At 41.8% G+C, this 24,325-nt stretch overlaps 1 protein-coding gene across 4 annotated transcripts in view; it reads left to right on the forward strand.

Annotated features, from left to right (window-relative positions):
• Nucleotides 1-4,214: 4,214 nt before the first annotated feature.
• Fhip1a (FHF complex subunit HOOK interacting protein 1A) overlaps nt 4,215-24,325 on the forward strand; it is a 233,038-nt gene continuing 212,927 nt past the window's right edge. For all 4 annotated transcript variants that reach the window (XM_047566954.1, XM_047566953.1, XM_047566957.1 and 1 more), the window contains exon 1: nt 4,215-4,307. The gene's annotated coding sequence lies outside the window, so the exon portion shown is untranslated. The remainder of the gene's footprint in view (nt 4,308-24,325) is intronic.

Below are 24,325 nucleotides of genomic sequence, written 5' to 3' on the forward strand. Positions count from 1 at the left end.
TACAAAAACATATTAAAAAGATAGTGCACCATGATCAAGTGGGTTTCATCCCAGGGATGCAAGGTTGGTTCAACATCAGGAAATCAATAAATGTAATTCACCATATCAATAGACTTAAAGTCAAGAATCACATGATTATTTCAATAGATGCAGAGAAAGCATTTGATAAAATACAGCACCCCTTCATGCTCAAAACACTAGAAAAAATAGGGATAGTGGGAACATTCCTTAACATTGTAAAGGCCATCTATGCTAAGCCCATGGCTAATATCATTCTAAATGGTGAAAAACTGAAAGCATTCCCTCTAAAAACTGGAACAAGGCAGGGATGCCCTCTTTCACCACTTCTTTTCAATATCGTCCTTGAAACTCTAGCCAGAGCAATTAGACAGACCAAAGAAATTAAAGGGATACGAATAGGAAAAGAAGAACTCAAACTATCCCTATTTGCTGATGATACGATTATATACTTAGAGGAACCAGGAAATTCCACCAGAAAACTTTTAGATCTCATAAGTGAATTCAGTAAAGTAGCGGGATAGAAGATCAATGCACATAAATCTAATGCATTTTTATACATAAGTGATGAATCTTCAGAAAGAGAAATTAGGAAAACTACCCCATTCACAATAGCTTCGAAAAAAATAAAATACTTGGGAATCAATCTCACAAAAGAGGTGAAAGACCTCTACAATGAGAACTACAGAACACTAACGAAAGAAATTCAAGAAAACCTTAGAAGATGGAAAGATCTCCCATGTTCTTGGATAGGAAGAATTAATATTGTCAAAATGGCCATACTACCAAAAGTGCTATATAGATTCAATGCAATTCCAATTAAAATCCCAATGATGTACCTTACAGAAATAGAGCAAGCAATTATGAAATTCATCTGGAAGAATAAAAAACCCAGAATAGCTAAAGCAATCCTTGGCAGAAAGAGTGAAGCAGGGGGTATCGCAATACCAGATCTTCAACTCTACTACAAAGCAATAGTAACAAAAACGGCATGGTATTGGTACCAAAATAGAAAGGTGGATCAATGGTACAGAATAGAGGACACGGACACAAACCCAAATAAATACAATTTTCTCATACTAGACAAAGGGGCCAAAATATGCAATGGAGAAAAGATAGCCTCTTCAACAAATGGTGCTGGGAGAATTGGAAATCCATATGCAACAGAATGAAACTAAACCCATATCTCTCACCATGCATGAAACTAAACTCAAAATGGATTAAGGACCTCAGAATCAGACCAGAGACCTTGCATCTTACAGATGAAAAAGTAGGTCCAGAGCTTCAACATGTCGGCTTAGGACCAGACTTCCTCAACAGGACTCCCATAGCACAAGAAATAAAAGCAAGAATCAATAACTGGGATAGATTCAAACTAAAAAGCTTTCTCTCAGCAAAGGAAACTATCAGCAATGCGAAGAAAGAGCCTACAGAGTGGGAGAAAATCTTTGCCAATCATACTTCAGCTAGAGCACTAATCTCCAGAATCTATAAAGAACTCAAAAAACTCTACACCAAGAATGCAAATAATCCAATCGACAAATGGGCTAAGGAAACGAATAGACACTTCACAGAAGAAGATATACAAGCAATCAACAAACATATGGAAAAATGTTCATCATCTCTAGTAATAAGAGAAATGCAAATCAAAACCACCCTAAGATTCCATCTCACCCCAATTAGAATGGCGATTATCAAGAATACAAGCAACAACAGGTGTTGGTGAGGATGTGGGGAGAAAGGTACACTCATACATTGCTGGTGGGGCTGCAAATTAGTGCAGCCACTCTGGAAAGCAGTGTGGAGACTCCTTAGAAAACTTGGAATGGAACCACCATTTGACCCAGCTATCCCACTCCTTGGCCTATACCCAAAGGACTTAAAATCAGCATTTTACAGAGATACAGCCACATCGATGTTCATAGCTGCTCAGTTCACAATAGCCAGATTGTGGAACCAACCTAGATGTCCTTCAATTGATGAATGGATAAAGAAACTGTGGTATATATATACAATGGAATATTACTCAGCCATAAAGAATGATAAAATTATGGCATTTGCAGGCAAATGGATGAAATTAGAGAATATCATGCTAAGTGAGATATGCCAATCTCAAAAAACCAAAGGACGAATGATATCGCTAATAAGTGGATGATGACACATAATGGGGGGTGGGAGGGGTTAGTGTTAGGGTTAGAGTTAGGGTTAGGAGGGGGGCAAGAATGGAGGAAGGAAGGACTGTATAGAGGGAAAAGAGGGGTGGGAGGGGTGGGGGGGAAGGGAAAAAATAACAGAATGAATCAAACAACATTACCCTATGTAAATTTATGATTACACAAATGGTATGCCTTTACGCCATGTACAAACAGAGAAACAACATGTATCCCATTTGTTTACAATAGAAAAAAAAAAAAAAACAAACCCCACATGGTCTCTCTGCTGAATTTTTCTCAGAGCAGTGTCTCTGTGTGTGTTGTGTGTGTGTGTGTTGCTGAGGATCAAATCCAGGGCTTGGTGCATGCTAGGTAAATCTATTACTGAGCTATATCTCCATGCCCATAGGATTTAAAATCATGTCAGTTCACATATTTTCTTTATCACCTGTTTCTTCCATCTGAAAACTAAGTTTTACGAGAGCTGGAATTTTTAAATTTTTGTTCTCAACCTCTAAGAGTGCCTAGCGTGGAAAAAGCAGTCAATAGATACTTGCTGAATGAGTGATACCCCCACATTCCTAGGTTACAACAGGCCAAGGTGACCTGTGCAGAAATTCTTGGTTTCTTCTCTGATCTGTAACTCCCTTGTCTTCCCCAATTTATACTTAGGAGCCACTTCTTGACTGCCCTTGTCACACGTGAAACCTGGTGAATCCTGAAAGATATTCTTGGCAAGTTTCACTTGAGTTCCTGGGACTATCCGCATGCGCAGCGGCGGTGATAGGCAGCTATAGTTTCTAGGGGTGCAAGAGAGAACATGGAACTAGATATACCCAATTTTGGTTATATCCGGATTGCCATTCACGGAGAACAAAGGCAGGAAGATACTTCCTCCAAAGCAGAACTTGGTGATGGATCAGCAGGATGGATGCTGCTATGGTGGAAAACCTCCACATCCGCCCCCGTAAACTGTGGTGTGGCCCCATCCGCTCAGATTGTGGCTCACCTCAAGTTTCAGCCACACTAACCGCAGGGCCACGAAAATGCCAAGAGAGTTTCTAACCAAGAGTTTCGAATTCCTCCTCTGGGATTTAAAGTCCAGAAAGCAGAGGCTTGGCTTCGCGGTTCAAGCACAAAAAGGGCGTGGGAGACAGAAGGGAAGGCGAGACCATGTGCACAGCTCGCAGTCCATAGGCAAAGGCCGCCCCGGCTGGAGGGCGGGCTCTGGGGAGGGGTCCCCTCCACCCACCTGCACTCCGGGAGCTCTGAGTTTGGGAAGTTTCATCCGTGTTGTAAAGAGCCTTACTTTTTTTTTTTTTTTTTTTCCCGGGGGTCCTTGTCAGTAAACCTTTGACACATACACTCATGCATATACTCCTCAAACCCATACACAAACCGTAAGGCTAAAACTATCCCTAAAAAGCCAAACAACAAAACGGCGACCCCAATCCCGGCACCTTGCCGAGTCCCAGGTTTCCCTCTTCCTATCTTTCTTTCTCTTTAACGTCTCGCGGGTGGAGAGGTGAAGTTCCGGCGAAAGGCGAGCCCCCGAGGGTGACGCGTCCTGCTAGGAGCCCCAGTTCAAGTTTCGGTGGAAACTTTCTCCCCGAGGCTCCGCCTCCTTCACCTTGGAAACCGCGCTGGCCGGAGCGCGCGCCGCCGAGTCCCGGCGCACCTGGCGGCCGCGCGTCCGGGCGGCGGGGGCGGGGCCGGCGGCGGGCGGGGCGGGGCCTGGGCGCGCTCCCCCGGGCCGGCAGGTTGGGCCCCGCCCCCGCCCCGCCCCGCTCCCGAGGGCACTGGCGGGCGAGGGCGAGCCCGGGACCCGTGCGGCTCCGCCACCGGCTGACGCACGGTCGGAAAGTTGCGCCCAGAGCTGGTCTCGCCTGCAGCTTTCTCCACGAGTACTCCTGCTGAGTTTGGACCGAGGTCGTGGGACCCGGGCCCGGACCTGCGAGGGCAGCGGGCCCGGATTCCTGGCCGGGCGGGGAGCCGGCTCTGCCTTCCTCGCAGTGCCCAGCGCGGGTGGCGGCTCCGGGGCCCGCGGCTCCGGGGCCCGCGGCTCCGGGACCGCGGCACAAACTTTCTGACTGTACGGGGACGCTGCGCGGTGAGGAGGAGCCGCGGCAGCCGCAGGTACGTGGCGTGCTGCCCTGAGCTTTGCGCTCGGAGGGTTCTCTAATTTAGGGCTTTGAAGGAGAGGAGCCCGAGTGTTTCTTCCCTGCCCCCGCGATCTGGGCAGGAGGTGCAGGTGGGGCTGGAGGGCCGGCTGGGAATGTCCCATACTGGGTCCGGCCGGGACATGACGGGAAGGAGGTGGTTCCTAGAGCTGCGGGCTGTGGCACAGGACGTTACTTGGTGACTGACTCCGGGGAAGAGAGGGCCAGCTTGTTTTGACCGAGAAAGATGTCATCAGGTTCTCCACCCCTTTCCTTGTTCCCTGGGGGCAGTGGGCCTGGATCCTACGGGAGGGATTGGCAAGGGCGAACAAGTCTGGCTCTCAGTTTTCCTCTCCAGACCTCCTTGCTTACACAACAGACAGGTGGTGCCAGTCAGGTTTGCAGCACTCCGCTGGTTTAAGGACTTGTTGGGTGGCTGTTGCTCAATTTCGTAAATTCTCTCATGAAACTATTCAGGTAGTGATTGTTATTGATAGTGTGTGTGTGCATGTTTTCCTTGGCCCTTCCAAAGCTCACTTGTTAACCCCACTTGAGCGAGGGAGTAGAGCTAGCTTTTGTTTTATTCCAAGCCTGTAGCCTTGTTTGCTGGGGATTTTGGCAATCACGTGAGCAGGTCTGAGGAATTATCCCAGGTCTGTCCCAGCCTCTGGACCCATCCTTTCATAACAGAGCCGGTTTCCATCATTCTGCAGGTGCCCTTCCCCAGCCATCCAGGCATAGGGAACACTACCTCCCCTGGAGGCAAAGAGCCCCCCAAACCAAAGAGAGACAGCCCTTTGGAGGAGGAGGAGTAGTAAACAGTGCCTATGAATTGTTGCTTCCCTGTAGATGGGACCTACTACTCCCTTTGCTTTTCTGGAAGGCCCTGCTATCAAGTTCATCTCATTAGGAAGTCAGCTGATTTCTGCTAATAGTCATAGCAGCCCTGATGAAATTATATAGGTCATTGAAAAATAATTCCCACTTAATCACCTTTATCCTGTTGATTAAGAGAAAAGATTTCCTCTCCTTAATGTACCATGCCTGCTTGTCAGGGTCACCTGCCTGACCTCAAGTTCACTTGTACTCCTGTCACTAGACAGGATGAGGTCCTTGAACCTGCCCAAACATAGTGGATCACAGCCAAAGTCCACTTTTGGAGAACTTCAGTGATCTTCTTTGGACAGAAATTGAGCCAGAGAGTCAGTCCATAAATTTACTCTTTAAAAAAATTTTTTTTTAGTTGTTGAAGGACCTTTTTTTATTCATTTATTTATATGCAGTGCTGAGACTCGAACCCAGTGCTAGGCAAGTGCTCTATCACTGAGCCACAGTCCCAGCCCCAAATTTACTCTTTAATACAAGATATTATTTGACTTTGAATAACTTATGAGATAATTAAAGGCTCGTTTCTTTTAGTTCTGGTTAATCTCTTCCTGCAAAGTTCCTAAGAATTGTGTCCATATCTGCCCTGAAATAAATTAAGTTCGGGATCCCATTTGTTATTTGTCTTAGAACTTTAGGAACAGGATTAAACTGGGAGGGGTGAATGGAAAGGGCAAGAGCAACTGGCCATCACTGAAATGAACTCAAGGAATGATTTAGAGGGGCCTAAAAATTTAGGCCTGACTGCCCAGCTCCTTTCCTTCTTGCTTCCAACACAGAGGCACTATGTTGTAGGCCTTTGAAGACTAGGAATTAAAAGGGTGTTCTGTTTTTACAGAGTCACAGTAACACATTGCTGGACAGTTCTGTACTCGACCTCCCAAGTTTCAAAATACTTTCTCTGCAAAGTTCTTTCTATAATAGGAAGCTAACAGATAATGACTACAACTCAAGAAACAGATGTATAAATGTGTAGAAATATGAAGGTAAATATTAGAAGAAACAAGATTTACCTTTGAGGGATGAAATTATGATCTTGTAGCACTTTTAAGAAGGAAATTAAGATGGCTTTTCTCCCTGCAAATGTAAAGCAAATTTATTTTTTCTGATTTCTGCTTAGACACTTGATTTTTATCGTATGTATGTACACTTGTCTCATGAGGAAATCCATAGGTCCACTGATGTTCCGATACCTTATTCTTGATCTTGAAACACAATTTGTATCTGCTTTACACTTCTTCTTAGACTTCCAACTCTTAGTTTTTAGCCCAGGTAGAGAAACAAGGTTTAAGAGTGACCAAACACTCCAGGCACTTTATTTAAAGGAATCTCTTAGTAAAGATGGTAACAAAAATGAACATTTCTATAAAACCTTATGATTAACAAAGTACTTTCACATATAGCATATTTATGCCTTGTGACTTAATCATTTTACAGTGAGTTCTGTTAGACTGCACAAGAAGAAAACATGAAATTCAAAGATAAAAAGGGATTTTAAGTGCATACTTTGCTCTGTTTGGTGGACTCAGATCTTCATTCAGGATTTCTGATTTATAGGCCATGCTTTCAATTTTTTCCATTTGTTTTTGTGAAGTATTTGAATATAAAATGGGATCATGTTTCTTTTTTTCATCATTTTTTGTTTTTTTTTTCAACTGTGGGAATTGAGCTCAGGTCACTCTGCCTCTGAGCTACATCCCTGGCCCTTTTTATGATCCTCCTTCCTTGACCTCCCAAGTTTCTGGGATTACAGGTGTGCACCACCGCACTCAGCTGGGATCTTAATTCTTATTAACCAAAAGGAGAACTCATACAGGGACAGTACAATAGGACTATATATAAATATATGCATAAATATGTACTTAAGAGCTTTATATTCTCTGAGTCTCAACAGTGTAACTATCCAATAAAATTGAGCTAAAATTGAGCCATCACATTTGGAAGGGAAACCCTGGAGGGAAGAGGGGTTAATAGATGTCCTGATAGATTAAATAAGGAATTATTGGTAAGGTCTAAAATTTTTAAAAAAGCAAGGAAACATTGCTGAATGTAAGTGTGTGATTTTCAAACATGGTAGTAATTACCAGAATAAAGAGATAGAAGAGTCAGAGGACTTCTTTTTCTAGGAAATGAAATTCAGAGATTGAGGCACAGCCAGGCAGGAATCTTTTTTTTTTTTTTTTTTTTTTTTTTTTCAATGTACTTGATGATAATAGATAAAATTTTATTTTGTGTATTTGTGTATGTGTTTTGGCATTTACAGAAACCTTTGGTGAGGATAGAGTAAAGGTCTGTTGTCAGGATTTTAGAGCCAGTAGGAGCCGCAAAGATTGTTTATTCCCAGTTCTTACATTTTGCAGGTGTGGGATGGAGGTGTAGAACTCGGAAGTTTTGCTCGAGGTTGTGTAGCTGTGGAGACAAATCTATCCTGCACTTGTCTGCACTCTTTCCCAAGCCGATCGAGAATCTCCCCATGCTAGCGGTTCCTCATTTACCTCTCTAGGCTCTGCTTTCTTTTCCTTCTATCTGGTTTTTACAGTGTTTGCACAGGTCATAGGACTATGGAGTCAAAGACACTTACCTCTGATTCCTTGTATTTCCATTATGAAAATGCTTCAAATAGCTTTAAAATCTGCAGAACCCATACCATTTGTTGTTCTTAATTTCATGATTACTTTTGCTTAGAATTAGAGACAATGCTGTTTAGAAGTTGACAGTGTTCTCAGTTGAAATTTTTTAAAAGTAATATTTTAAAATTTTGGTACTGGGGATTGAACACACGGGCACTTTACCAGCAATCTGTATCCCCAGACCTTTTTTTTAATATATATATTTTTATTTTGAGACAGGGTCTTACTAAGTGGCCTAGGGCCTCACTAAGTTGTCGAGGCTGGCCTTCAATTTGTGATCCTCCTACCTTAGCCTCCTGAGTCTCTGGGATTATAGGCGTGTGCCACCATGCCTGGCTGCTCAGATGAATTTGATAAACTAGAATTTGGGATGTACTTTTATCCTGATAAATTAAGGAAGGACACTAAGAGGGCTTTTTCACTATTTAAGTGTGTTGCTTAATTTTGAAGTTCTGAAAGTAAGTATACTACTGTCCTCCAAAAGAGAGGAAGAGACTGATGGTATTTCAGCACTATTATAAAAAAGTTAACACCTTATTTTCCTTTTTCTTTGTGAATAAGACTCTCCAACTCCTCTTCCAGTTATATTTCTAATTTAAAATTAAACTTTTTTCTTTCTGATTATACACATAAATACATATTATTAAAAATCAAACATTACCAAAATATGTTGAAAGTTAAAATGTTATAATCTTATGTTCTAGAGAAACTGCTATAAATATATATATTTTTCCTCTCAAATTTTTTCTTTATATAAAGCTATATTTATTTGTCACTGTGGTTGTTAATAACAAAGAATAATATCATGCAGCCATCAACTTGGTATTCATTCATTTATTTTTGGTGTTGAGAATTGAACCCAGGGCTCTACCACTCAGCTACATCCAGCCCTTCATTTTTATTTTTATTGTTTTCTGGTCCTGGGAATTGAACTTAGGGTGCTCTACCAATAAGCTAAATTTCTAGTTCTTATTTTTAATTTTGAGACAGGGTCTCACTAAGTTGCTGAGTCCGTCCTCAAATTTGTGATCCTCCGGCCTCAGCCTTCTGAGTAGCTGGGATTACAGGCATGGATCACCATACCTGGTTTGGTTTTTATTTTTAACTTGACAATATGTATTGAATGTATTTCTCTGACCATGCATACAGAGCATCCCTAATTTTCTTTTTTAACTGGCTGTATAGTACTATGTCAAATAGATATATTACAGGCTAAACAGTTTCTTCTTGCAGAATTTGGGTTTTTTCCCATTTCTTAAGAATAGGGCTCAAGAGAGCATCTTAAAACACTTAAAACACTTGTGTGAGTGTTTTCTGTAGGAAGGTTGGTGAAAGTCACAGATGTGAAAATGTCACATTTCTCTAGTTTGCACTTCCTCGGGTAGTGCCCCTTCACTTTGGTTGTATTGGCATCCTTTTTCTTAAGGCATGGGACTGAGGATAGAAATTATTATCATTATTTAAAAAAATTTTTTTTAGTTGTCAATGGATATTTATTTATTTATTTATTTGCAGTGCTGAGGATCGAACCCAGGGCCTCACACATGCCAGGCAAGCGCCCTACCACTGAGCCATGACCCCAGCCCTAGAGATTATTAATAGACGACCAGGAGAGGTCATAATAGTGCCAATCTTTCAGGTGGCATTCACCTCATTTCTTCACATTTCAAGTTCTTTTTGGTTTTAGTGTGTTCCCCAAAGAGGAGATAGTAATTGATAACAGCTATAAAAATACTCTGCAGTTGTTGGATGATCTGCTAATTAGTTTTATGAAGCATAGTTTCTTTTTTCACATTTTCTTAAGAACATTATTCTAGGACATGCCATTAAGGAGTTCAGAAAATCCACGAGGTTTTGCAGAGTGCAGGAGTATATTTTAACTCCTTTCATATTGTTAAAGTTTACCTCTGTTGGAAATATTGGTCAGAGGTCAATGTTAGGATTTGGGGCTTGTAGAAAGTACAAGGAACTCATTTTCCTCTTTTGTGTGTAGAAAACATGAAATAAGATACGTTGGCTAGATTGCATGACTCAGACTCACTGAGGACGGGACATTTCAGGAATTCCTGTGGCAGAATTTTTATTGACCATCTTAAAAGAGTTGATTAATATTTTCATTTAGTCCAAAGTTTTTTTTCATAACCATTCTATTAAAGCAGTATGTTTTATTCCGCAAAATAAATATTTTCTGATTTTTTTTTTTTTGTGTGTGTGTGTTCATGGGACTTGCAGTTGGTTCATTTTCTTTCAAAGAATGTATTTACATATATAAATCTCTATACACACTTGCACCCACCCAACCACACTGTTTATCTATATACATACATAAGTATGTAGAGATATATTGTCTTAAAAATGAGATCTTGAGTTGGCTGCTGTGGTGCAGGCCTGTAATCCCAGTGTGACTTGGGAGGCTGAGACAGGAGGCTGACAAGTTTGAGGTCAGACTCAGCAACTTGGTGAGATCCAGTCTCATAAAGAAAGAAAGGAAGAGAGAGAGAGAAAAAAAAAAAAAAAAAAAAAAGGAAAGAAAGAAAGAAAGAAAAGGAAAGAAAAAAGAAAGCTGGGTGTAGCTCAGTGGTAAGGCATCCCTGGGTTCAATTCCCAGTGACCAGTATAAAAAATAATAAGTAGCTCACTGATATACCACCCCTGGTTTCAATCCCTAGTATTGCCAAAAAATAAAAGGCCCTTTAGCAGGTCGTTTAACAGAAAACTGTGCATCCTCAAATAAGGATGACATCTGGCCAATTTATTTTATTAGGAAAAATAAATGTTTTTGATTTTTTTAGTATAAAGTTTTTCTTAATAAAATAAGAATTTTTTAGGACATGGGAACTCTGGTTTGTATATGGTCATTTAGATCTTTCGTGTGGGAAAATGGAACATAATACAGTATTCTTGATTATTGTCTCTTCTCCAACACTGTGTCACCTTTTTGAGCAGTTGAATATTTTAAATCTAATTTGTGCATATTCCAAAATGTTTGTGCTTTTAGCTTATTTTAAGCAAGATGTAGTTTAAGTGCTGGTGAAAAATCTGATTACAGGACTTTCATTGACCTCGATTTGCTACAGGAAGCACCAAACTCGTTGAATTTACCTGCTGGTTATATTAATAACTGAATGGTTAATGGTAATTTCTTATCCGTGTGATTAGGTTTGACCTCTGAATTTCTTCCTTGTACTTCTGCAGCCTGTGACTGTTGAGGACTTTGCATGTCCCATTTGGAAACTGCACCCTGGAGTCGCTGTAGATAGACCCGCTTGCAGCATTTCGGGACTGGCTGCTTTGGTGCCTCCTCTTTTTCCGTAGAGTAATCCTACCTCTTGGTCATGTTTTAGGGTTGGGTCAGCACTGAGGAGTGGTCATTCCTTCACAGTGAATCACAAAATGAGTAGGTCTGGCCGATCCTGCCGAGGCCTGATCGACTCACCCTGCTGTTCTCCAGGCTCGTCAGTATAGGTGTGCCGGGAGTGCTCACTCTCAACTGTGTTCCTTCCTAAATCTGCATCCTCCCTGCCGAGCTTCAGAATCCCAGGCTTCCTCCTCCCAATCCTTAGTGTAGGTCTGCATTTAGATCCTGACATCAAATTCAGTGACGGGGAGACAAGTAACTCCATGTCTTAATCCCCCAGCTGAGTTCCTTATATTGAACAGAATCCTATAAATGTTTCTGGTTGGTGCTATGCCTCTTATTATCACATGGACAATTAGAATAGTTTCCTTCTTGTTTCTATTTTCAGTTTTTCATTCTCCTTCTCCATTTTCAGGCCATATTTGATCTTTCTTTTTTTGTTGTGTTGAGGATTGAACCCAGGCGTTGTCCGTGTGTGTGAGCCTCCTACCATCAGGCCACATCCCAGCCCCGGTTTGATTTTATAAACTACAGCTTTGCTCATGTCACCAGTCATGGTCCTGTTGGCCTATTGGGGAGTGACTCAATTCCAGGTGTGTTGGTTAATTTTTTATGTCAGCTTGCCTGGGCTACAGGTTGCCCAGATAAACATTCTGGGCGTGTCTGTGTGAGTTTCTGGATGAGGTTAGCATTAGAATGGTAGACGCAGTAATTTAGGTTGCCCTTCCCAGTGTGGGTGGGCCTTGCTCAACATGTTGAAGAACTCAGTAGAGCAAAAATGCTGCGTAAGCAAGAATTTACTCCCATGTTCTCTCTCTCTTGCTTGTGTGTGACTGGGAATTGGGCTTCTGTCTTCAGACTCAAATGGGAACTTACATTTTTGGTTCTCCTGCATCTCTGACTTACTTACTTCAAATCTTGGAAATTCTCAGACTCTAGAATCACATGCACCAATTCCTCATAATAAATCTGTTAATAAGCATATACATAAACACAGACACATCTCCTGCTTCTGTTTCTCTCGAGAACTCTTAATACTGAACTCATTGGTGGCCCAGTGTCCTGAGCCGATCTTCTGCTTTGGCTACCGTGTTGGTGTGCTCCTCATTCCTGAACACACCCTCCCTCCCTCTTCTTCCTCAGCTCTGTCGGGACTAGCCTTACATGTGCATTCATGTAACCTAGTTCACAGCCCGTGTCTTCCATTCTAGCCTGTGACCTAGAGATGAAACTTACATACCATTTTTCTTATTTATTTATTTATTTTTTAAGCTGTCAGTGAACCTTTATTTATCTGTATGTGGTGCTGAGAATCAAACCCAGTGCCTCACACATGCTAGGCAAGCGCGCTACCACTGAGCCACAACGCCAGTGCCATTCATTCTTTCTTAGCTGTCTTTTCCTGTAGCAATCTCCTAGCATCCAGATCTTTGTTCAGAAATCTTAGGACCTTAGCCATTAGTTGTAGTCAAGTGTTATCTTTCATTTGTCCTCCTTCCCAGCTAGATTACAGACTCCTGCAGGGCCAGGACCAAACTATACCTTCAGCTCTCACTGTTCCTGGTGTTGCCAGTGTGTCTTTGCTGGTTGTTGTTAAAGCACTAAGCTCTCCCTTGGGAGGGAAAGGCCAAGGGGGCTTGGGTGCCTGCACTGCCCCCTCTTGAGTCATGGCATCTGGTTCGTTCACCATGGCCTGAGCCCTTGGTTAGTCTTGGTCAGTGTGGTGTTCCAGGGAGGGTCTGCCAGGTGTTTGAGGTTGCTACTAGAGGTGAAATTTACATACCGTCCTTGACCTAGAGCCACCTTTTCCTGAGGAGAGAAATTGAGTTGTATTTAAAGTCCTGTTGAATTTGTCCTTTTTCTAAGTACTGCTTTGCAACTATTTTTGGTGTCTCTCCTTTGCTGTTGTCTCTCATTATTCCCTTTGCTCTGCCTCTGGCTAAGTCTTTTCCTACCTTCCCCATTAAATATGCTGTGTACCACATTTGGGTCAAAAATTTTGAACCAAGGTGAAGGAGAAGAAATGGAAAGGGAGCTGTAGATTCCTAGGAAATTTGGATTTGTCAAATTTTATGCAAATTTCTTTCAAACACAGGGTGACTTTCTTTATTTTTCCTGCAATGGAATGAATTTTTTGAGGCACATCAGTGGAAGTCTGACCTCCTCCCCTTGGACTGGTCTTTAAGCTCAGAGTTTTGCAGATCCTCCACACTTCGCAACCCGCTTACTCTGTTCTCTTGTACTTGTCTTTTAACAATTAGAGTTTACTTTTTTACTATGTCTTTTGTTTATTGACGACGTAAACATAAAACTCGTAGAAAGACAGAGATCGTTGGTTTATTAGCTTTGGCTGAGTTGGTGTTAATATCTCGAGACACAGACCAGTGCCCAGTGCCCTGTAGATACTTGTTGAGTTGGATGGGGGCTTGCTAACCCGGGGACCTTCCCTCTCCATGTCCCCTTGTTGCTTAGACTCCCTGCAGCAACCTCTGGGACTGCTTTCTTTTTCCTTGTTGCTGAGGACCCCTCATAACTATAAATAGTTAGTTTTTTCAAATCATACAAATATCTGCTTTCCAGGTCTGGGCCTTTGTACTAGCCACATTGAGAACAGAATTATTTACATTTTCTTGAAAGATCATGGTCTACTGAGTCCTTTCACATGTATCTTTCATTCGGGAGTATTCTTGAGTCTGTAGCTGCAATGGTATGTATTCTTTTTTTTTTTTTTTTTTTTTTTTTTTTTAACTTTTACCTTCGTAAGTTTTTTTTTTTTTTAACCTTTATTTAAAGAAAAATTTTTTAGTTGTCAGTGTATCTTTTATTTATTTATTTATTTATATGCAGTGCTGAGGATCAAACCCAGTGCCTCCTGTGTGCCAGGCAAGCGCTCTACCACTGAGCCACAACCCCAGCCCCCTGTATATATTCTTTAGGGCCTGACTTTCTCCAGAATATGCAAGTTACCAAAATCTTTTCCCACCATGGGATGCAAACATTTTTTGGGACGTGCTGGGCTTGCCCTCCCCTGGGCTGTGCTGTTGCCAGATTTATGTATGACAAACATGCCTCTTTGACAGCATCTTCTGGCTTTCTGGGAACAGTTGTGCTCCCAGAAGAATGCTTGTGTGGCAGTTAGGCCCTCAAGCCACGTGATGAAGATGGAAAAAGAAGGGGAGCAGGGAGAAAGCAGCAGCACCAGCAACAGCAGACACCAGCACTTTTCAACCAAAGGCACTTGGCTAGACACTCAGAAATCCATTGTTGTCCCCAGGTTAATTTGTTAGCAGGAGCTCCAAGAAGATCTGTGCAGGGGGAACTAGAGAAGGTTGCCTTCAAGGTCGGAATCATTGGCAATGAGCGCTGGTGGCCTTCAGGTCCTTTGCCAGTGAAATGCCATCCCTGTCTCCCTAGCCCTTTCCTCCATAAGCTATGAAGACGGGAACCGTTTTCTTCCTGAAGGCCTCTGTTCTTGCTTGCAAGCCCTGGGAGTGCTCAGTAACTATTAGTGTCTAATGATGACACAGGAATATTCCTCCGAGCCCTCGGAGAGCTGTAGGCGTGTCACACATTGACAGGTGCTCACAAATCTCTTTTTGCTGTTTTGAAATATCACTGCCAGGGGAGTTGTATACAACGTGTTCTGACAGAGTGGTCTTAAATATTCATTTCTTTTACCCATTACTTTAAGAGAAATGCCAGCATTTAGTCTTCAGGTTGCCAGTAGCAATTTTGGAGAAATTGTGTTATAACTTTTTCAAGAGACTGATTTTCATGTAGCTCATTTATTTATACATTAATTGATTACTGTGATTATTTTTAATGATGGAGGAATATTCACTTTGGGGTAGTGGAAATTCGGGGGTTAAATGTAAGTTTTGGATCTATGATGCCTTCTGGTAAGTTAATTAGCAAGGATTTATTATGGTGTTAGGCTACTTGGGCGTAGTGATGCAATTTGGATGCAAATGTGGTTCACATCCCTAATCTCCTTACCAATTAGTAAATGTGTGACCTCAGACAAATTGCTTTTCTTTGATGAGCCTTAGCTTCCTCATCTATAAAATGGAGAGTCAGGTGTGGTGGTGCAGGTCTTTGGGCCCAACTGCTCAGGAGGCATGAGGTTCTTGAGTTCAAGGCCAGTCTGGGCAACATAGTGAGATCCTGGCTCTTATTAAAATAAAACCAAACCAAACACACATATACAAAATACTCTTTTGAGCTGGGGGTGTAGCTCAGTGGAAGAGTACTTGCCTAGCATGGGTGAGGTGTTGGGTTATCTCCACCACTGCAAAATTAAAAAAAAAAAAAAAAAGATAATTTCCATCTTGGAGTTTCTGTGAGGGTTAATTAAGATGCTCAGACTCCACTTAGACTCTTTCAGGGGGAGATTCAGAAGGTGTGTGCAAGATCCATGTCTGCAACGCTGTGGAAGATGGCGACAGATGTGTAGCTGATGCACAGAAAACCCAGACAGTATGTAATAAAGTGTTGTTTGCACAGAAAGGAAGTGCAGGAAACTGGAAAGGTTGAGTTCCCTGCGTTCTTAGTCTTCAAGAGTCTTCGCGGGGGTCCTGTTAGGATTCTGAGCTCTCAAAATACTAGAAATCTGAACTGTAGGGCTGGGTGTAGCTCAGTGGTGCAGCACTCGTCTGGGATGTGTGAGGTCCTGGGTTCCATCTCTGGCACTGCAAAAATAAACAGGGAACCGTGTAGAAGGGAGACTTCTTGGTTCCCATGGCCGAGGGGTGGGAGAAGTGAGGGCGATCTCAGGGATGCCTAAACTGGGAGCTCCTGTACCACCTGACTCTGCCTTGAACTCTGCATCAGTTTTCTCCACGAGGTTTGGGGTGTGGCTGCAGCCAGCCAGGCAGCAGCCAGAAAGAGGCCCAGACCTTCTTTCTTTAATGTAAATTCTCAAAATCCCAGGATTGGTTCCAGTTGGCCTCACTTGACTGATGTTCCTGTCCTTGTGGTTACCTGGTAACTGGAGCCCCTATGGAAATACCTACTTGGACTGGGGAAGAGTTTTTTTTTTGGTACCAGTAATTGAACCCAGGGGGGCATGTAACCACTGAGCCATCCCCAGCCTGTTTTTTAGTTATTAGTTTGATACAGGGTCTTGCCAAATTTCTGAGGTTGGCTTTGAACTTGCGATCCTCCTGCCTCAGCCTCCTGAGTTGCTGCGATTACAGGTAGGCATGTCCTGGCTAAGAGGAGCAATTTTAGAAAAAGATAGATTGTACCATTCTTGGCAGAGAGGAGGGGTACTGGACAGCAAGCGCTGGAGACGGGTTTATTCCTGAGGGCACAGAGGAGAGCTGGAGCTGGTTGCAGGGCAGGTGTGCAGAACACTGAACCAAAGGCACAGAGTCCAGAAGAGCAGATGGTTTGTATTAGTGAAATAGGATAAAGTGGGCTTGGGCAGCTGACTTGAAGTGGTTTGTGGAGGAGTGTAGACTGATTTGACAGGGAGAAAACATCAGATGGTCAGTGTCCTACCGGTGCTGGTTTTGATTCTTTAAAATAGGTTTCATATTGTAGGCCAGTTATTTGAATTGGTAATTGGAGGACATGGACATTTGAGACATTGTACCCATTGATTGTAGACAAGGTGGTCTTTGTCATCAGGAGGCAGATAGCCATTCTGGCACTGCCTTAAAAATGGATGCTATGAAGCACTTGAGCAAGATGCCCTGTTAATTTTCTGGTAAAACAAAAACAACAACAAAATAGATGGTTTAGATAAAATCTTGCTTTTAGATGAATTTTCACTAATAAATGTGCAAAGAATGATAGAAATGAAATATTACCATTGTATTACCCCTAGTGAAATAGTAGATCTAGGGAATGACCTCAGTGGCTGCTGGAACCATTAAGGACTAGGGTTTAATGTGAGGCCCTGGGGTTTAATCCTCAGCACTGCCCCCAACACCTAACCAAACCACAAAAGCTTTTAGGCCAGAGTCTCTTGGGAGACTTTATGATTGATAGATCAGGCTAGACACCTCCTCATCTATCTTACTGTTATAAAAATAGGAAGAAGCACAAATGACTTGCTTCCTAGTGGAGTCAATAGGAAGTACACAGAACCATCTATGAGGTTTCTTTTCCCCCCGCAAAAAACAAAACAAAACCAAAAACAAACACAAAAAACAAAAATGTGAATGTGATATTTCTTGGGGGGTAAAGGAATGATAGTAGTATTTTTAAAAAAGAATTCTTATTTTTTTCTTTAAAAAAATTTTTTTTTTAGCTGTTGATGGACCTTTATTTATTTTTATGCAGTGCTAAGGATTGAACCCAGTGCCTCACATGTGCTAAGCAATCACTCTACCACTGAGCCACAACCCCAGCCCTATTTCTTAAAGATATACACACACACACACACACACACACACACACACATTTTTCAGGTTCTGTGATAGCGTATCAGTTTTCTATGGCTGCTATAACAAATTACCACAAACTGGGTGGATTAAAAACCAGAACTTTATTCCCTCATTGTTCTGGAGGCCAGAAATCAAGGTGTTGGCAGGGCAGAGTCTCTGGCGGAGGATCCTTGCCTCTTCCAGCTTCTGGTGGATGTCCTTGGTTCGAGGATGTGACCCTCTCCCTCCTTGCTCCTCTCTGAGTCCGTGACTGATCTCCCTCTGCCTCTTTCTTATTTGTGATGGCATTTAGCGCCTTCCTGGATAATCTAAGACAAACTCTTCCTTAAGATCCTGAATTTGTAGGCTGGGGAGATAGCTCAGTTGGTAGAGTACTTGCCTCACATGCACAAGGCCCTGGGTTCAATCCCCAGCATCACAAAAACAAACAAAACTAGAAGAAATAAAAGTATGTGTCTATTTATAACTTAAAATATTAAAAAAAAAATCCTGAACTTAGTCATATCTTTTGCTACAAAAAGTAATATTCACAGTTTCTGAGAATTAGGAAGTGAATATATATTTGGGGGGGCATTTTTCTGCTCATTCCAGGATGACGTATGAGATTTGTGTTACAATAATCCAGCAGGGTCAAGGAGTGGAAAGGGAAGATGGAAACTGGCGGAATCCGGATTGGCTACACTGAGCAGGGCCTGGCCATTCATTGTGTGATTCTCTCTCCTTTGTTTCTGTGTGAATGTTCCATAATAAAAAGTAAAAGTCCAGAAATAAGAAAGGTAAAATGAAATAGTTTAGTTATCAGTTCCTCTCAGATTCTGGAAAATACTTTATTGTACCCGATAAATTCAAAACTCAATTTTTTTTTTCCTGTTCGTAAAAATTAAATTCAAGACTTCTAATCTCTTGGTTAATTTTCAAGTTCTTACCAGCTTTTTGTACATATTTCTTTTTGCTTCTCAAGAAAAGTGAAGAGCAAATGAAAATCCCTTCATTTGGAAGTCACAAATTGTTAAATGACCTGAGGCTTAGATACAGTAATCCATTTTTCTTCCTTACCAACATTGGCGACTGCATGAAGTGCTCATGGTTGTTTGAAGACTCCTTGGCAAAGTACCTCATCCTGACACCTTTGTCGAACAGAGGAAATTGTGGAAGGGTTAACATTTTCATTATTGCCAGGGCTCTTTTATTTGTTTTAATGTGATCATAAAATGTCTGAGTAAGTGGCAGCTTGGCACATGGAGATCAACCACTGGCATAACTCAGTGGTAATATTTTTTCCTACAAATTATTCTTCTGGTAGTTCTATAGTCCTAGAAGACTTGAGATTTTAATTCCTAAACTCAATCTCTTTTATTTATTTATTTTTTTTCCTTACAAACTCCAACCGTCGAGTGTTTTGCCAATTTTCTCACCCCTGTGCCAGAAAGATTTCAAGGAATAATTTAAATATAACCACACAATGCAGAGTATAGCATCTCTCAGAGAGCTATCGCGGCATATCAGAAGTAAAATCTTCTTACAGTGCCACTGTGTATCCAATTCAGGCTTAAACATACATGTTATGAATGATAATGACTGTCAGATGGTACCATGATAGGCTAGTCAAGTTATTTCATATATACTTTAGTACTTAGGTTTTTTTGAAGGGAAGAGGAAAACAGAAATTCATGTGCAGAATGTCTGTTTAAACAATGCCTGACTTGTGACTTAGATGGCTACAAGTAGCGCACTTAGCCCTGAGAAGCTAGTTTATCGACTTACTGTGGTTTTATGGTGCTATATTGGTTACGTAGTACTATGGTACTGTGGTTTTATATTCTCTCCTTGGAAATTGAGTTTCTTTCGAAATCAAAAGCTGCATTTTGTAGAGGGGTGGTATAAACTCTAGTTGCCAAATTCAAAATAGACTATCTCTTTTCAGCTCATGGAATTGGGATTTAGATGGTTGTTGTTGCTATGTGAGACTAGTAAACACCAGCTCCCTCTTAAGTTTGGGGTGAGCCATTGTACAACTTGTTTAGTTTAAGGCAGAAACAAACGTGGCCATTTCGGTATCAAATTAAACTTTTTTTGTGGTGTGTATGTTATAAGAAAAACATTCCGAGATGTCCTAGATTTAATGACAGAGCAGAGGATGGAGAGGAGGAGAGAGAAGGGACGTTAACCAGCTCAGGGCTTCTGGCCAGCCCAGCCGGCTTCGCATTCCGGACTGCGCAGCCTGGCCGCAGACACCAGGCAGCCCGCCCAGGCCCCGCTGCGCCCCCATGTTCTTGAACCCCAGCCTACCCCGGAGCAAGAGCTGCTGCTTAAGTAAGAATCATCCCGATTCCTCACGTTGTCCCACCCCTCTCATCTATAGCCAGGAGAGATTCAATGTCAATGATTTTGTTTTCCTTCCTCAAATTCTCATTTATATAACTGCTTTGGCTCTTGGACCTGGTCATGCATCTCCAGCCACCCTCTAACCTGGCTGCTAGTGGTGGTGGGAACCAGTCCCAGGACCTGGTTCTATTTCTGGCTCCATTTGTAAGTGACTCAGTCATCTCCTTTATTTTGGAGAAGCTTGGTTCATAGTGTTTGTAAGGCCGGCTACCTTTTGAACTTATTACATTGTGTCAAAGGGCAAGGTTACAATAACTTATTTTAATCTTAATTGCCATTTTTCTTTCAGTTCTCAGTTGACATAGAAATCGTGCATAGTTATGTGATGATTCAGTACACGTATACAATGTGTAATGGTCACATCAGGTCATCAGCCCATTTTGTCCCCTTAAACTTTCATCATTTCTTTGTGTAGGGAGCCTTTGAACTCTTCTATTCTTTATAAAATATGTAACAAATTTTTGTAAACCATAGTCACAGGTAGCACACTAGAACAGTTATTCCTCCTATCTAGCTGTGTTTGGGTGTTCAGTAGCCCACCTCTCTTTCTCCCTTCTCCCTGCATCTTTCCTAACCTGTGAGTAACCACTATTCTATTCTTCTGTGGGGTCAACCTTTTGAGTTTCCACATGAGTGAGAACAGTGATATTTGTTATTCTTTTTTTTTTTTTTTTTTTTTTTTGGTACTAGGGATTGAACCCAGGAGCACTTAACCACTGAGCCACATCCCCAGACCTTTTTTGTATTTTATTTAGAGCAGGGTTTCACTGAGTTGTTTAGGGCCTTGCTAAATTGCTGAGGCTGGCCTCAAACTTATGATCCTCCTGCTTCAGTCTCCTGAGCCACTGGGATTATAGGCATGTGCCACTGCACCTGGCCCCATTTTTGTTATTCTGTAATTGTGTTTATTTTCAATTCTAGACTCAGGCAACACTTCATTCCAAAAAATAGAATTTAAGGTGTCTGGTAGTCCAAGCAAAGGAGGTTGATTTTTATAGACAGAGAAGGGCTTAAAGCAGAAACAAGCAAAAAGCAGATTGGTTATTTCATTTTTAAAAAAAAATTTTTTTTGATGTTGATAGACCTTTATTTTATTCATTTATTTTTATGTGGTGCTGAGAATTGAACCAAGTGCCTCACGCATGCTAGGCAAGTACTCTACCACTGAGCCACAGCCCCAACCCATTGGTCTTTCAAAGATACATTCTTTGTAAGGTGGGGGCTTGGGGGTTAGAATAATAGGAGAATAACTGATAGTTAACGTTAGGTTATATCAGGTTATTTCTTTCGTATAAGGATCAAACCAGGGAGGACTTTATCATCAAACCAATTGGAACTGGACTGTTTGGGGAATGTGGCTGTTAGCTCTGTAATCCAGATTTCTTTGAAGGTCAGGGAAGGTGAGATAAATACCTCCAGATCAGCTTGGTGGTGGGGACTCCAGTATGAGGGACTCCATTTTTATTTTTAGCGCAGTCTGATCAGGAGCTTTGTCCACTACAGTGGCTTCCTGTAATTTTTATTTAACCGTTGCTATGACATTGTAATGCAGACTTAAGCTGAAGCCCAGATTTATGGAAAAGCTGCATTTTCTGAAGGGCGGTGACCTGGGAGATGGCATGTTGTAGGGATGTAGGTATAAAAATGACTTTTCCCTGGGGCTGGAGCAATTGACGAAGGATTAGATCTAAATCCTTGCAAGCTTCTTGGGCATTCTAGTTGCTTACTAAGTGGTTTATTATGAAACTTGATGGTGATTATTAAGTTTCTCAACTCCTGTCACTTAAGAGTTGTGGGAATCGCCCTGTCCCAAGGAGAGGTGCTGTGTGGAAGCAGTCAAGACAGTGGTTTACTTTTCCTGCTGTAAGATCATGACCATCGGTTCTGCACTATTCAGTATGTGCTTTTGTGCCAGGAAGAAATATTTGCTCATATTATTTCTGAAGGTATGCAGTGTTTTCTTACCATGTATGGCTCCATTTTTCAGGAATGCACATTTTTACATAGGAATGCACATTTTTACATAAAAATACTTAAGCTTTTCTTCTTTGCTTTTTCTTCATCCCCTAAAGTATGCTACAGAAACACCATAAATGGGATGCAGAAAGATGATTGATGAAAGATAATTGATGATGTTTTTCAGTTTGCCAGTGATTATGAAACTCTTAGGCAAAATCAAATAACGAATGCAGAGTCCCCCATCCTAGTCTGTACAGCTTTTGTACTCTCGTTGTCCCTCAGTCTTTACTAACGCCCCCTCCCTTCTTGCTGTGACAGTAGTCTCTGGTCTTTCTGCTTCCAGCCTGGCTGCTGCCCAGTGGTTCGTCACCCACTCTTGGTGATGGTTGAACAGTGTAGATTTCATCATGTCATTCTCCCCCTCTCCTTTCCTTTCCCTCTGAAATCTGGAGCTTCTCATCACTCTTAGGGTAAGTAATCAGGGATGCAAAAGCCCATACTAGTGAAACCCAAGTAGTGCAAAGAGGCTTGTGGACAAGGCTCTCCAACTGTCTTTCCAGGTTTGTCCCTCTCTCCCACTCTCAGTCCTTAAGGACCACTGCCTGTCTTCTAGACCTGTCGGGGTGTCATACCCTTTTAAAAAGCCACAGAGCCTTTGCACATGCTGTTCACTCTGCTTGGAGCACTTCTCCCATTACTGTCTGCACATATCCCCACTGTAGTCCCCTGTGCCTGTTTAGCTCCTGTTTAGCTTCAGCTCGACCTCGTTTCCTTCTGGAAGTCTGTTTGCACTAGTTGGGTTTCACTAGTGTACTCTTTTGCATCACTGATTATTTAGTTTTTCTCTCCCATTTGGCTTAGTGGTTATAATTTACCTACTTGTAAATTGTTTTCCTACCTGACTATAAACTTCATAACGGCGGCAGGTGGAGGGTCTCGTTTTGCTCTTCCTCGTGTCCCCAGCACTCAGCACAGCACCTAGTATGTATTTGACTGAATGAATAACATGAAAGATTCAGATTTGGCTGTTTTCCAGTTGATAAAGTGCACATGCAATGCCGGTATTAATAACACTGTAAAAAATGGGACTTGCGATTTGGAGAAGTCATCTAGGGGGTTTCTTGCTCATTCACAGCTGCTGTTGTGATAAAGGCATTTTGGAACAATTCTTGAGTTGTCTTTTGATTGGATGCAGTGGTGCACACCTGTAACACTTTGGGAGGCTCACAAGTTTGAGACCAGCTGGCAATTTAGCAAGACAACTATTTCAAAATAAAAAGGTCTGGGGATGTAGCTCAGTGGTAGAGAGCCCCTGGTTTCAATCTCCAGTATTGAGAGGGAAAAAAATGTCTTCAGAAGTACATTTGTCCCTCAGTATCTGCTGGGGATCGGTTCCAGGACCCCTCAAGGATGCCAAAATCCATGAATGTTCAAGTCCCTTATATAAGGTGGTATTTGCGTATAACCTATATACATTGTCCTAGGTTAAATCATCTAGAGTACTTACAATACAACATAAATACTAGGTACATGGTTGTACTGTTCAAGAAATAATGATAAGAAAAAAGATCTATACGTTTCCCAAGTTTTTTCCCCCAAATATTTCTAACCTGTAATTAGTTGATTCAAAACCTAGATATGGAAGGCCAGCTGTATTTGTTAATTTATTCTTTTGATAACAGGGATTGAACCTAGGGTGCTTAACCACTGAGCTACATCCCCAGCCCTGTTTAAATATTTCATTTAGAGACAGGGTCTCCCTAAGTTGCTGAGACTGGCTTTGAACTCCAGATCCTCCTGCCTCAGCCTCCCAAGTCACTGGGATTACAGGTGTGTGCCAGCACACTGGGCCCAACTGTAGTTTATAAGCTATTTAAGAAAATTACTTATCCTTTTGATTAAAAATGACATCCTGCTTCAGTGTTCTCATTTTCAAAAAGAACTTTCAACTTAGAACGAATTCGCTTTCAAAGAACGAAATTTGCCACAGTTGAAACTTTTAAAAGAATGTTTTATACATGACGAGAGTCCTGAAAGAGCTGTTCTTGAATCACTTCGAGCATTGGTGGGTGTTTTGGTCTTGAGCAGGTGGTCTTTGAAGAGACCAACGCTCCCGTGGGGTGTGGGTTTTCCCATTCCTGTTAAATCCTTCAGAGTCCTCTTCATGCAGAAATGGTGTTTCAGCTCTCTTCTGGCCCTAGGGTGGAGAGATGCCATTTAAACTTTAAGTCATTCACTTCATCCTTATGCTTTTTGTTCTCTGTGGGCAAAATAAATCTTGCAGCATTTGTTTTTTTTACTAGAAAGAACTGTAATAGGGATCAAGTTAATTATAAAGTGCTTTAAATTCCTCAGATGTTGAGCTCTATGTCTAGGAACATTCCCT

The sequence above is a fragment of the Sciurus carolinensis genome, chromosome 10 (assembly GCF_902686445.1).
Source record: "Sciurus carolinensis chromosome 10, mSciCar1.2, whole genome shotgun sequence".
NCBI lineage: Eukaryota > Metazoa > Chordata > Mammalia > Rodentia > Sciuridae > Sciurus > Sciurus carolinensis.